The sequence below is a fragment of the Mytilus galloprovincialis genome, chromosome 13 (assembly GCF_965363235.1).
Source record: "Mytilus galloprovincialis chromosome 13, xbMytGall1.hap1.1, whole genome shotgun sequence".
NCBI classification, from domain to species: domain Eukaryota; kingdom Metazoa; phylum Mollusca; class Bivalvia; order Mytilida; family Mytilidae; genus Mytilus; species Mytilus galloprovincialis.
This window is the reverse complement of record NC_134850.1, coordinates 49,257,842-49,271,854: the sequence shown is the minus strand read 5'-3', so window position 1 is coordinate 49,271,854 and position 14,013 is coordinate 49,257,842. Positions and strand designations below refer to the sequence as shown.

At 29.3% G+C, this 14,013-nt stretch overlaps 1 protein-coding gene across 4 annotated transcripts in view; it reads right to left on the bottom strand.

Moving 5' to 3' along the window:
* The window catches only part of LOC143057073 (endothelin-converting enzyme homolog), an 87,338-nt gene that overhangs the window by 36,353 nt on the left and 36,972 nt on the right, over positions 1-14,013 (bottom strand). Inside the window, exon 1 of one of the 4 annotated variants that reach the window (XM_076230307.1) lies at positions 1,843-1,864. The exons of the other annotated variants lie outside the window; for them this stretch is intronic. The gene's annotated coding sequence lies outside the window, so the exon portion shown is untranslated. Of the gene's footprint in view, positions 1-1,842; positions 1,865-14,013 lie in introns of those variants that run through there. 4 annotated transcript variants of the gene reach the window in all.

The window sequence follows — 14,013 nt, the reverse complement described above, 5'->3', positions numbered from 1 at the left end:
GTACAAATGTATCTAATCAACAAATCAATGTATTAATTATGTATAGGTTGAGTGTTAGCTCAGCTTTCATCAGTGACTTTGTGTGTCCTTGCTTTCACATTTCTTGGCCATATTACAGGAAATAGTTATTGAGTTATCTGCCACAATAAAAACAAGGAAATCACCAGTCATAAAAACAATATTTATGGACTTTGGCTTGGAAATGGCACCTGTTGCCAATAACTTTAGTGGAATAATTTGTTCACAAGTAACAGTCAAATTTCATACATAAACATAAAATAATTAAAATAAAATTAGCAAAGATGAAATACAAGGTTGTCATATTTATGCAGCTCGTACAAAAACATTCCTTTGGATGCAGATCAGTGGTTGGTATATTTTTTTACAAAATTAAGGTCTCAAATATCTGAAGAAATTTCTTTCACAGATAATCAGAACTACTACATGTATTTAAAATAGGATATTTAAAGAATACTACACCTACTATAAATTAAGGCAAAGTTAAACCTTAGTGAAAAATGTCAAGCAGCCCGAAGAGGAAAAGAATAGTTAACGCAGTAAGCTAACATAAATTACACACAATTAATAAGCACATACCAAAAATACAAGGATTATCACGCAACTTTGCCATATATAAATATTCAAATAATGTCAATGGTGTGAGCCAAAGACACCCCCAAAAAGCAATATATATTCATATATCCATACAGATGCAGCTAAAAAAAAACGCCAGCTAAAGGTTAATTACGCATAATTTGATCAATTCACTGTTTTCCAGCACGAACATTGAAAGATGACTGAAAAAGATGTTTTACAAGAAAAAGATGCAACAGTCATAAATGAGAGTCAACATCTTCCTAGTTAATATCTTTAATTATCATATACTTAGACTAAATAACATATAAATTTTACCGTATGATAATAGCATTAAATTGACGTAAATTCCATATTTTTCGAATTGGTGCTTAGCGGGCTGATATGAAAAGTTTATCACATGCTTCGATTGTTATCACATGCCTTTCCGTAACGTTATCACATGGCATTCCGGTAATACTCGGCCAATTCCGGAAAATACACCTTAATGTTACGTTTTCAGTGAAAAACATTACAAAGTAGTGTACAAAATAATTTCTTGAATACTGGAAAGTATATTGTTTAAAATAATAAAAAAAAAAAAAAAAAAAAAAAAAAAAAAAAAACGAACTAATTATTTAATAAATGCATTTTTTAAGTTTTTCTGAAACATAATTTAGAAAGTTTCTTTAAAAAGTTGACTTTTCCAAACAATGATCATTATGTATATTGATGACTTATTTTTTTGTCGATTCGTCCATATTGATATGTTTTTTTTTTTCTTTCCAGTCTCTCTCTATTGAGGCATATAATAGAAAGATTTCAGATTGAATGTATCAAATTTTCGGTCCGACGGCCGTGAACTCATGTTTTTACTCTTTAAACTTCGGGAACCATGCACGTAAAAGGATCAATATATAAATCTGTTATTTTTCTCTACTGTTGAAGCATATGATAAAAAGATCATAACATGTCATTTTTCATATCGCATGTATTATCAGCCCTCAGTCAATATCAGCCCTCGGGCCATGCGGCTCTTGGGCTGATATTGAACCTAGGGCTGATAATACATGCGATATGAAAAATACCATGTAATAATCTGATATTATCAGGATGACCGATACCTGAAATATACACAGTACATTAGTAAATGATTAGTTACCCAAGAGAAGACACAAAAGAAAAGTGCTATTAAAAAGAAGATTACAATTAAAAAAGATGACAAAGATGACATGCATTTGTACCTTTAGCTTAGATAAAGTGTCTTACCCAAGAAGAATTGGCTTAAAAGTAGCTTTCAAATATAATGTATCAATATAAAAAAAAATAAGATTCTTTATAATTAACCATAATGTTATAAATTATCCAGCAAGAATGTATTTCTAAAGTAATCAACTCATAATGATGTAAGAAACTTACTTTGAACATAATGCACTCTTCATGAATAAAGTCTTGTTATATATTCGTTTTAACCAATATAAAAGCCAATTATATTAAAAGGATTTAAATAATAAACAGATGTTTACTTCTATATCTTATATAATACTTTTAGATAAAATAACAACAAAATATATTGTATTAAGATAATCAATATGGAATGTGTAATCAGGTTTTAAGTTCTTTTGTACATATTTGTAAACTTTTTACTGAACATTTAAAACAAGAATGATTTATTCATTTCTAAAAAAAAAAAAAAAAAAAATCTGTCAGCATTGATTGCTGGACTATCAATGCTTGACTTTAATATAATCGGACAAGAAATATATTGGATCATCTCTTGATCTGATGAGAAATATATTGGATCATCTCTTGATCTGACGAGAAATATATTGGATCATCTCTTGATCCGACAAGAAATTATTTTATAGCTTATTAACAATATCATTGAATGAATTTATCGACTATCTAGGCCCATTTTTACTAGTAATTGGTTCGCTAGTAGGTCATGATGGATTTTAGTGCACAACTTTGAATTAATTAGCAATTTTCAATGTAAGTTTTTTGTTTATTTGATAGGAACTACTTACAATACCCTTTCAAAAAAATAAGCCTTGTGGCAAATCCCAATGAATATACATTAATGCTAGCGATGATGACCTATCATTATTAATTATATTCATGGTTAATCAGTTTTCAACCGTTGTATAACACTGAAGATCTATCCTCAGTAGCACTTATTACCGGCATTGTCAACATAATACTCAACATGGAATCTACAGAAGGATACAGCACTGGGATTACTGCATTGAGTGTGACGGTGATAATTATTATCTCAAACAGCGACTTTGGCATCCGATTACAAGGTGTTATACACTAGTGTATAATCTCCATCGAAACATGAAACTAAAGTAAGACCACAAATAAAAGAAGAATGTGTCTGAGGGACTAGGGCATCCCTGCTGGCTTTTAAAACTCTAAAACCATACCTTGTTACTAAGCTGGCTGCAAATCCTGAACTTGACCTGTGTTTTATAGTACAATTAGCATTGTGTACAAGTTTAAAAACATTTGGTTGCGGCAAACCGAAGTTAGAGAACAGAAACAGATTTCTGCACTTTTTACTTTTGAAAAACAAAAGTGAAGGTACCCAAATTTCAACTCGATCTGTGTTTTGTTAACAAGCATTGCATGTGTACAAATTTCGTAAAATTTGGTTGATGTAAACTAAAGTAAGAGAGCGGGAACCAATGTCGAATGGGACTGTACGAACATACATGGGGCAAAGCCTAAATATACTGACCTAGTTTGGCAGGGGCATATTAAGAAAAATGCTATTATGACAAATGAACATCATTTAAGTATAATAAAATGTGTTTCAAGTTCAGACAGTTGGATGAATGACTGCCATTTAGTGGTGACAAAGTATTAAGGCTAGTTAATTCGATTGCATTAAATAGAAATGACTATTCTATTTTATATACTCTTAACATTAGAAAGCTGAAAATCGTGAATATTTCTTTTTTTTTTTCCAAGCATTCTGATGTACAAGCACATATGGTATATTGGTGTATAGGGAGCTACATGCCCTTCATCCCACTGGTATTTATGCATGGAACATCAGGACTGAATTTCTTGTGATTAAAATGCAAAGTTGAAATAATGGGTTCATACTGAATTAACTCACTCACTCTGTCTGATTTGGCTTGAAACATTTGAGATGTGACCTGTCATTTTGAGGTTTAAAGTTTAGTTATAATTTAGATGTAGGACTCATTTGCAGAGTTGATTAGTACCATAATGATATTAATCTTTAAATGAGGACGTTAATTTTGTTTAATTATATTTCATAATAATCTTGTATGCAGCATGAGGGGCATATCATCTCATTTATTTTTTTATAAAAATAACATATGTTCAACAATTTTTTCTTTTTGATACATGTATAGGAAGATCTAGAGGAAGAAAATGATTTTCAAAAATTTCTTCAAAGCATTACTGATCTAGAAGAGTTAGAATAAATTATAAATAAATAATGTTTAAGACTAGTGGTAAATCCAATTCATAATTTGATGTAATTTCCTTTCATTGAAAACTTATTTTTAATTCGTACCAGATCTTTAATTCACATTATATTATTTCAACTTATTTTTTTGTTAAGAAACTCCACAGAATGATTGGGAAGAGACTATGGTCAAGGTGCCATATGAAGAGTACAGAGGAGGAAATAAAGGTTTTATTATTATTGATATAATAACTAACAAGAAAACATATACACTAGCATGAGTTTCAGTCATTACAACTTATAACTGGATAAATTAAGTTATTTCATAGTGATACTTGTCTGAGATTTTGATTTCACCATTTTTGTGTTTAGAGCTCAAAACTAAAGAAGAGAAACTCAGCTGTAAACAGAAATGATGATCAGCAAGTTTAACAAAAATTAGATTTATTTATTTTTTTTATGAATTTTTAAAATGATAACTAATTAAATCAAACCTTATTTATTTTCAGGGAACACTTTGTGAACCAAAGAAGGATTTGTTTGTCAGATGGAAGTACCACATGATGAGACATCATTTGGATCTGGTAAATACTTTGATCTGGTAAATACGTACATTTGATTAGATAGAAGTACCACATGAAGAGACATTTAATTTGGATATGGTAAATACTTGGATATGGTAAATACTTGGATATGGTAAATATTTGGATATGGTAAATACGTACATTTGATTAATCTCACAATATCATTTGGTTGTTATTTTGGGTTTAAATTGTGTATAGCAACTTGAAGGTGCATTAAAAATATGAATATTATAGATTTAACTCTAACAATTAGTATTCAATTAAGTTTTTTTGGATAGCACCAAGGGATAAATTAAGCTATATTTTTTGCTAACAAAATAAGATACTTGTTAAACATATACAAGTTCAACCTTGTCACAACAAATAATATATTTCTATCCTCGTTGTGAACATTTCCATTTTTTACGTGAAAAATGTATAACTCTTCATTACAGAAAAGAAAGAATCAAGTAGAAGATAGGAAACTAACCTAGCCAAAAAAAATTATGTAGGACCAAGAAGCAGTTTGTTTCAGGAGATGCATGAGGAAACAGCTGACGGGGTTTAAATAAATGTCCCTTCTCTTGTCAAAGACATTGAAGCAAATACCCGGACAGGAGAGCAACTGCCTGGGTACCTACCATTGTGTTTTTAAATGGAAATTCACAAAAATATTATTCAGCTAGATGTTTATCATGTTTATACCTGAGGTTACCTATAAGTGTTGATTTTAAATGTTGAAATAACTGACATGGTCATATTTGTCATGTTAAAAAAATAAATATTTCTCTTTTTAATACAGAAAAGAAAACACCAATCAGAACTAATAACGCCATCTCATACAGGTAATGCTGAGGGAAACAGAAGGGGTATCTTCTATGGTCAATGACATTGAAGCAAATACTCTGACAGAAGAACAATATTAAAATGCAGAATCATAAATCTTTAATAGCTATATAGTTACTTAATATTTGAAAAAAAAAACCATTCTTTCTATCTATCAGAATATTCAATATTGGTTTGAAATTATTGTAAAATATTGTAACAAACAAATGTACAATTCATTTGTAATACAATTCTATTGATGTTAGAGACTGGGTTTATAGACTGCAGCTTTCCAGTAGGAAATTGTGCTCTATATATCTACCTGTTTTTATGCAAGAAAAAAGGTTTTTTTTTTAAATATTTGGTCATGAGTTTTATGATAAATAACATGTGTTGTTTATTTGTGTTAATTTTATTTACTTTCAGATGCAGCTACTGTATTTCTTAAATACGAATGCAACTTCGGTTAGATCAGTTGCCCCAGCAAGTGGTCCTGTGGGAATCGTGTATTATACACTGTCCCACAAAAGATACAAACTATGATAGTGTAGGTTAATTGCACCATGGACCTAGGCATTGACATGTGTTCTGACTGGTGATCCGTCAGGCAGAAAACATGCCCATGTCTAACTTCTAGAATGCAAAAACTGTTTCATGATATAACCCCCAAAAAATCCAAATTGTATAAAGACAATAATAAATAAATAAAACTATTAATTTATTGTCGATATTATAGAATAGGGACATGATGTACTTCTAAATTAATTTACAAGGATTCCAGTTTGAATTGTACATGCTTATCCATTCAGTACTGTCGATGTACTTTGAGCTGACGCCACTGTTTTAACAAGCTATGTACACATCAAACTGGTTAAAACTTTTAACATAATTTCATACCCTGTATATCACGACTACCATGTCAGGGGTGACCACTGGTTGGCACCGCTAATCTACATGTCTATGTTATATTGTGACCAACTGATTATGATTTAATTAAATATATGCGATAAAGTGGTAAAGTGGTATTAAAGCTTTAGTAATTAACTAATTGGAAACCTGTATAGAATTACAAATTGTTCTATAGTTGTATGTAAAAGGTGAATGCTTAACCTTAATTAGCCGTTGAAAAATTTGAAGATAACATTATAGTACATTGAATTTGTTAAATGTTGTTTTTGTAATGTCCAGTGGTGAGTATTTGATCCATTTGTATGTGTAATGGCAGCTAATATGAAATATTGATGCAGGGAGCCATTAAATAAAGACGATTGAATGCTTGTTTAAGAACATTGAATGCTTCCTTTTTGTTATTTTGTTGGGTTCCGTATCGTATAACTGCTTTATATAAAATTAGTTTTTTGAATGGTGAATATATTTAGAGTAGGTAGATGGAAATCCATTAGAGTTAAAGTAACATGTAGAAAACCTTTCTTTCCTGACATTCATTTACAGATATTGCTTTTGAACAGTATGGTACTAATCCAATCTTTACAATACAATTTAAAATGAAGCAATAATCAAATAATGTTATTTATTGTATTATTGTTTTGATTGTATTATTGTTTTGATTGTATAGTGTGTCTTTTCATGTATCTTTTCTACTGCAGAATGTTATAAATCCTTTATACGCAAACTCTGTCTGTTAAATTAATATGAATGCATAACTTATATATGCCAAAAATATAAAATAGATTTTTTTTTTTATATAATAGAGAGAATAACTGTTTATCCCTGGACAAAGGATCATAAACACTGCAGGGCCCCTTGTGTATACTTCCCTGGGTTATACAAGGTAAATTATATGCAGGTGATTTTCAATAAATGTATTTCAAGTTTAAAAAAAAATACTTCATTATTTGTTATTCTTTCACTGATATGTTTTAAGTCATAATTAAAAACTTAGCTAATATAGTGATGCCTATATACAATGTATGTATATAGGGAACACTTGATAGTTCTATTTGTATCATTGATAAAGTATATTTTGTATAATCTGAAGTAAAATTGGGTTTTAAAAAAATACATCAGTAGCTGTGCTGTCTAACTGCAATATTCAAGGATCTTATAGTGATGAACTACTAATTAATATATGTAATGAATACATTTGTCCCACATGAACAGGATTAACTTACAGACTACTGATATTGATGTACTTTAACCAGAAATTCAGAACAAAAACTACTTGTCAATGATACAAAAGAATAAGCATTGTCACATTGCATTTATGATGCTTATAATACTACTGGAAAATCAGTTATAACATCAACCATGCACTCTTCATATTTATATATCTTTGAAAAATTTTAGAAGTCCTGGGTAAACTAATATGATATTTAAACTAATATGATATGTTATTTGTAACTTTTCTTTCCATTTAAAGTACTTTCAATACATATGTAAGGATTATTTATAACCAAAAAGCTTCACAAATTTAAAATTGCTGGAAAATAGTATATCTTCATGTAAGGCCCGGCCTTCATTGAAAAACCTCAATTTTTAGGCGCAGGCTCATATAAATTTGACCTTTGATTAATTATGCCAAGTCTGATAAATCAAAGGAGTAGTCTGTTGCTTTTAGTACATGGTAAGTTATATATTAAGGCATTTTAAAAAGTATTTTTTTGCAATATTTCAATTTCTAAAGTCCAAAATTTTTGATAGTTGAAATTTTTCAATTTTAACATCAAAATTTTACACGCAAAGATGAGTATAGAACTTAACTTATTGTCTATAATATACATCCTATTGTCATGAAACTTTGTAAGCAGTGTTATAATTTATTTAGCTTTGCATGGTCATACCAAATTTTTTTAAGATTAGTAAACTCTTTCTATCCTATTAGGTCCGAGACCACAGTTGTCGTCCCTTGATTTTCGTTGTTCACAGATATAGTCCCTAGTGATGACAGTGGGTTACTTGCCATTAGTTTTTATACCCCTTCCAAATTTATTTCTCCATGTTTAATGCCTCAAATTGCAAGTACAGGGGGGAAATTACACTGTAAAAATATTTGGGGCCAGAATTTCAAAGGAAAGTAGTGATTTGGTCCAGCTGTAAAAGGTTAAAAATTAGCATTTTGGAAGCTGTCAAAAGATTTCAAAACGCCCTAAACATATAAAATTGTCCATATTTTGAGTTAAAGCCAATGATTTAGTTTTCTATAATTTTGATATAATTTGTCCCAAAAGTAGTACAACACACAGTAAAAGTATCTTTGAGGAAGTGCAGGTTGGATTTTTTTTATTTTCATTTATGTTCTAAAAGAAATGCACTACGAAATAATTGTGGTCTCGGACCATTAGTTCAACAGATAAAAACTAATTTTACAAAAAATGTATGCTTCTATCGAAGCCAGATTGTGAGCTTAAATGAAGGGTGACCCCATTTTTTATTTTATTTTTCTATTCAGTATACGATAAAATTCATTAATAGAAAAATATAGGGAAATCCTATGTTAGAAAAAAAATGTTTTATAACCACCAGCCCCCTTACCAGGTTTTAACACACCTTTATTTCTCAGACATACAGATGCAGATGAAGGTCTCCATAGAGAGTTTCATTAAGACACAGAACAAAAGTGGCAAAAAGCCGAGTAAAAACTAAAAAGGAGGTTCCAATAAAGAAAAATAACAAAGGTAAATTATTGTGGCAATTATTTTGCATGCATCACTGTAAATTTTAAGATGATGGACAGCCATATATATATGCATACATATATTAAGTTGTATTTGCTTTTTTTGTCTGTATTGTGCATATTTGTTACATTAAGGTGGTACCTAACACTACAGGGAGAACTCTGTAAAATCAGCTAAACGTTTTAATGCATTTAACAGGTTTTAACACACCTTTATTTCTGACATACAGGTGCAGCAGAAAAAAGACAAGCTAAAGATCTCAAAAGAGAATACACAGAAGAAAAGTGGCAAAAAAACCTTTAAAAAGAAGGCTCCAATAAAGAAAGATGACAAAGGTAAATTATTGTAGCAATTATTTTGCATGCATCACTGTAAATTTTAAGATGATGGACAGCCATACATATTAAGTTGTATTTGCTTTTTTCTGTCCGTATTGTGCGTATTAATATGATGGTTTATTTTCTTATATATTGATAATATTTTCCCTTCACTTTCATTAAATATTTATATTTATATATTAATATTTTCTTATTATTACATAACGATGATCAGTTGTTTAATATTGTAGTTATTAAATATGTTTACATTTTAGGCCAAGGGTAATGAAAAAGATGTCAATATCTGGCTATAAAGAGATTTCTTGTGTATTAACAAAATGATGATCAGTTGTTTAATATGTTTATTTTAGGCCAAGGGTAATGTAAAAGATGTGTTAAATACATTTATTTTAGGCCAAGGGTAATGTAAAAGATGTCAATATCTGGATTATCAAGAGATCAGCAGGTGAAAAGAAGCAAGTAGTTATAAATGTCATAAAAAATATATAAATATAAAATCAGAGCCTCTAGTTAAAAAAATTGCAATAATATATGCAAAGTAATTTCTGAATTAACAGTATACAAAATGATTATTACATAACGATGATCAGTTGTTTAATATTGTAGTTATTAAATATGTTTACATTTTAGGCCAAGGGTAATGAAAAAGATGTCAATATCTGGCTATAAAGAGATTTCTTGTGTATTAACAAAATGAAATATAGGGAAATCCTATATTAGAAAAAAAATGTTTTATAACAAAATGTTTCATTTTTTGAAATCATTGTTACCAGTGAGTTAAACTTGTAAATTTTGCAACTAATATTCTTGTTTTGATAACAGGAGAAAAGCCAGAGAAAAACCCACCAAGCAAAAGAAAATAGGATGATTATCATCTAAAATATTGCCACTCGATGTTAAGCAACCAACAATCAATCATTCATCTAAAATAAAAAAGAGGAAAAGAGGAAAGGTTGGAGATAAAAGTAATTAAGTGAGAGTTATTTAGCACTAATAATCAGGTTGTGTATATTCTGTAACAACAAATTTATCAAGTGTTACCATTTAATATGGTATTTATATTCACCAGTTTTCCTGTATTTCAATTAAAAATTTTTTATTATCTACAAATGTTTAATAAAATTAATTATTCTTATCTTTTTTTGTTTTTGTAGCAAATTGTAAAGCTCAAGCAACAAGAAGGTATTAACAAGCACAGCAGGTGAAAAGAAGCAATTTTAAATAATAATTTGTAGTATTTACGAACATATGATAGCTGAACCATTGCACACATTTAACATGTTTGCAGCTCTTCAATATTACATACTCAAAATGATAATCTGATATATCATCAAACACATTTCAGATTGTGTAAAAAAAAATTAAATGCTTCCTATTACACTAGCCAAGAATCCTGGTGTTCTGCTTGACAGCAGAGCCGTAGAATACATCAAAAGATACTTGTTCATTGGGTAGCTTTGATATTCTTGAATATTAATTAGTGCTTGCAAGATGTTGTACTCAGGCCTTCCAAATTGTTTTTGAGACAGCCGGACATTTTATGTATTGTCCCAATTTTTATCCATCCCTTATTAAGACTTAGTGACAAAAGGCAAATGTGGTAATCAATGGGCCATCACACATAACCAATGATGGACAAATTACAAAAAAAAATATTAAACTTTACTTTGATATCAATTCGATGTTCTGACGTAAACTGTTAAATTGACAGTTAATCATTTGAAGTGTAAAACATTAATAGTGTTCCAATTTCTGCCTTAGACTTTTTAATTGTGCAAAATAAGGTTTTCAAAAGCATTACTTTTGTTTTTGAAAAGCATATTTTCCTAATACCGAATGTTGACTTGACGAGGGTTAAACATATGGACCAGAGAATTTTCCGTTACTTTGTCTAAATGAAAATTTTACCGAGCTTTTTTCAAAAATATAATAAAAAGTCTGGGTAACGTAGCTTTTTTTCAAGCAACTAGTCATGCAAAATTACTCCCCTTTAATGGCATTTTTAAAAACTGATTCTATAACAAAAATATTTTGTATTTTTTTTTTAAACATTTTGGATAATGCAATAAATCAGTTGTTTTCATTTTTAAAATTAAAAAGTCTTGCACATCGAATTGCAAATCTGTCTCAAATTCACAGATTAGGGAAATACATGTAACTAGACTACTTATGTACTGCTGTTGTTCAATCCAAGATGGTGGTATACAGTGAATTACCTTAAAATGATGTGCTATATACATATCTTTGCAAAGTGTTTTTTTTTTCTCATAAAAAAATATATGCAATCAAATAATCATCTTTAAAAATTTAATTGACCCAAGGTCTCATAGGGTTAAAGTCATAAAAACTTTGCTCAGTGATCGGAGCACAAAATTCATGCTCAAAACATGAAATAAGCATTTTGATTGGCTGATTTTGGAGTATGAGAACAAAAAACTGCCTGTTATCTTATATATTTATACATAAACACTACATATTTAATTTTCAGAAAAATTAAAGGAAGAGAACTTTCATTTCCGTGCTTTAGCTAATGAGCAGAAGGTGAGAAGATGTTTTGAATTACAGTACAAACAAATCAGTTCATTCTTTTACTCTTGCTTCCTCATTCATGGTGGTGATTGTGTCTGCAGTCACCTTTGAGAATTCGCTGTTTCAGAATCCAATGCATTCTTGGTAATTTTTTCGAAAGCGTACACCAAAACGTGATTGGTTTAAAATGTGATAAACAATAGAAATTCAACCAATGACATAAAGTTATTTCAATTTTGGTTTACGAACAACGAAATAACCCATAGTCCTTTATATTAGATTCTGAAAAGGCGAATTATAAATTTATATACCAACTATTAAAAAAATCTACTTCTCTTGATAATTGAAGGTCTGTAGATTTAAAACTAACAATCATTTGTCAAATACTCATTTGAAAATTGCTCACCTGGCACAAGGTGAAAGATTTGAAGCATAAGATAGTGCAGGAGCCAGGCCATATGTTACAATGACTTCTCCACAATAGTTTATAATAATAAATTATAATGAGACAATAAATATTCCATTCATCTGTGTAAAGAAAAAGAAAATTGAAATTAATTAACAAATCTTACAGGTGAGAAGTATGAAGTAACTCAATTCCTGTATTCATAAGCAAACACTAAAATAAATAAAAGGTTGAAATTAAACTCGATCAAAAAGAATCGGAAAGTATAAATTTTAAATTTCCTGAGGGTCCAATAATGCTGATGCTCTATTTCAGTGTCAAATATTGGACTTTTCTATCTTGTGGAATAACAAAATGATGATCTGAGTTATTTAATATTGAAGTTGTGTTTATTTCAAGCCAAGTTAAATATGTCAATATCTGGCTATAAAGAGATTTCTTGTGGATTAACAAAATGATGATCAGTTGTTTAATATGTTTATTTAAGGCAGAGGGTAATGTAAAAGATGTCAATATCTGGCTATAAAGAGATTTCTTGTGGATTAACAAAATGATGATCAGTTGTTTAATATGTTTATTTAAGGCCAAGGGTAATGTAAAAGATGTCAATGTCTGGCTATAAAGAGATTTTTTGTGGATTAACAAAATGATGATCAGTTGTTTAATATGTTTATTTAAGGCAGAGGGTAATGTGAAAGATGTCAATATCTGGCTATAAAGAGATTTTTTGTGGATTAACAAAATGATGATCAGTTGTTTAATATGTTTATTTAAGGCAGAGGGTAATGTGAAAGATGTCAATATCTGGCTATAAAGAGATTTTTTGTGGATTAACAAAATGATGATCAGTTGTTTAATATGTTTATTTAAGGCAGAGGGTAATGTGAAAGATGTCAATATCTGGCTCATACTAAAGAGATTTCTTGTGGATTAACAAAATGATGATTAGTTATTTAATATTGAAGTTGTGTTTAAACACTGGACACTTTTAATTTGCAAAACACTCATTTGCAAATCCGCCGCCGCCTCAAACAAGAGCTACAATATCATGTATATAACCAAAATGTGCGGAATTACATGGGATTCAATAATTTCATTGGTTTTATACTGTTACTTTCATATTTATTTTGCAATTTGAATTATAAAAACATGGGATTTTCAATATCCCATGGGACAGGGCAAAATCCCATGGGATTTACCATTATCCCATGGGATTTTGGTTAAATCCCATGGGATTTTTTTTTGTCCCATGGGATTATTGTAGTCCCATGGGATATTTGTTGTCCCATGGGACAAAAAAAATCCCATGGGACTATAATTATCCCATGGGATTTTTAATATCCCATGGGACAAAATAAAATCCTATGGGATTAAAATTATAAATATATATATATATAAATATAAAGTTATGTGTATGTTACAATGAATGCTGTTTGGTAGTAAAATGTTTTAAATGTATACGAGTTTTTTTTATATTTTTTATATATACATATATATAATTTTTTTTAAATTTTGTCACAAACAAGTTTTTTATTTGTTTTTATGACAATAAAGATTATTCTTATTTTGGAATGTATAATAATAATATTTTACAGTCAAAGAATAAAGTCCTTTCACTGAAACAAAATGATGAAATTTCTAAATAAATGAAAAAATATTGTTTTGAAATCTTTGTCTTGTTTATTCTATTATGAAAAATAGA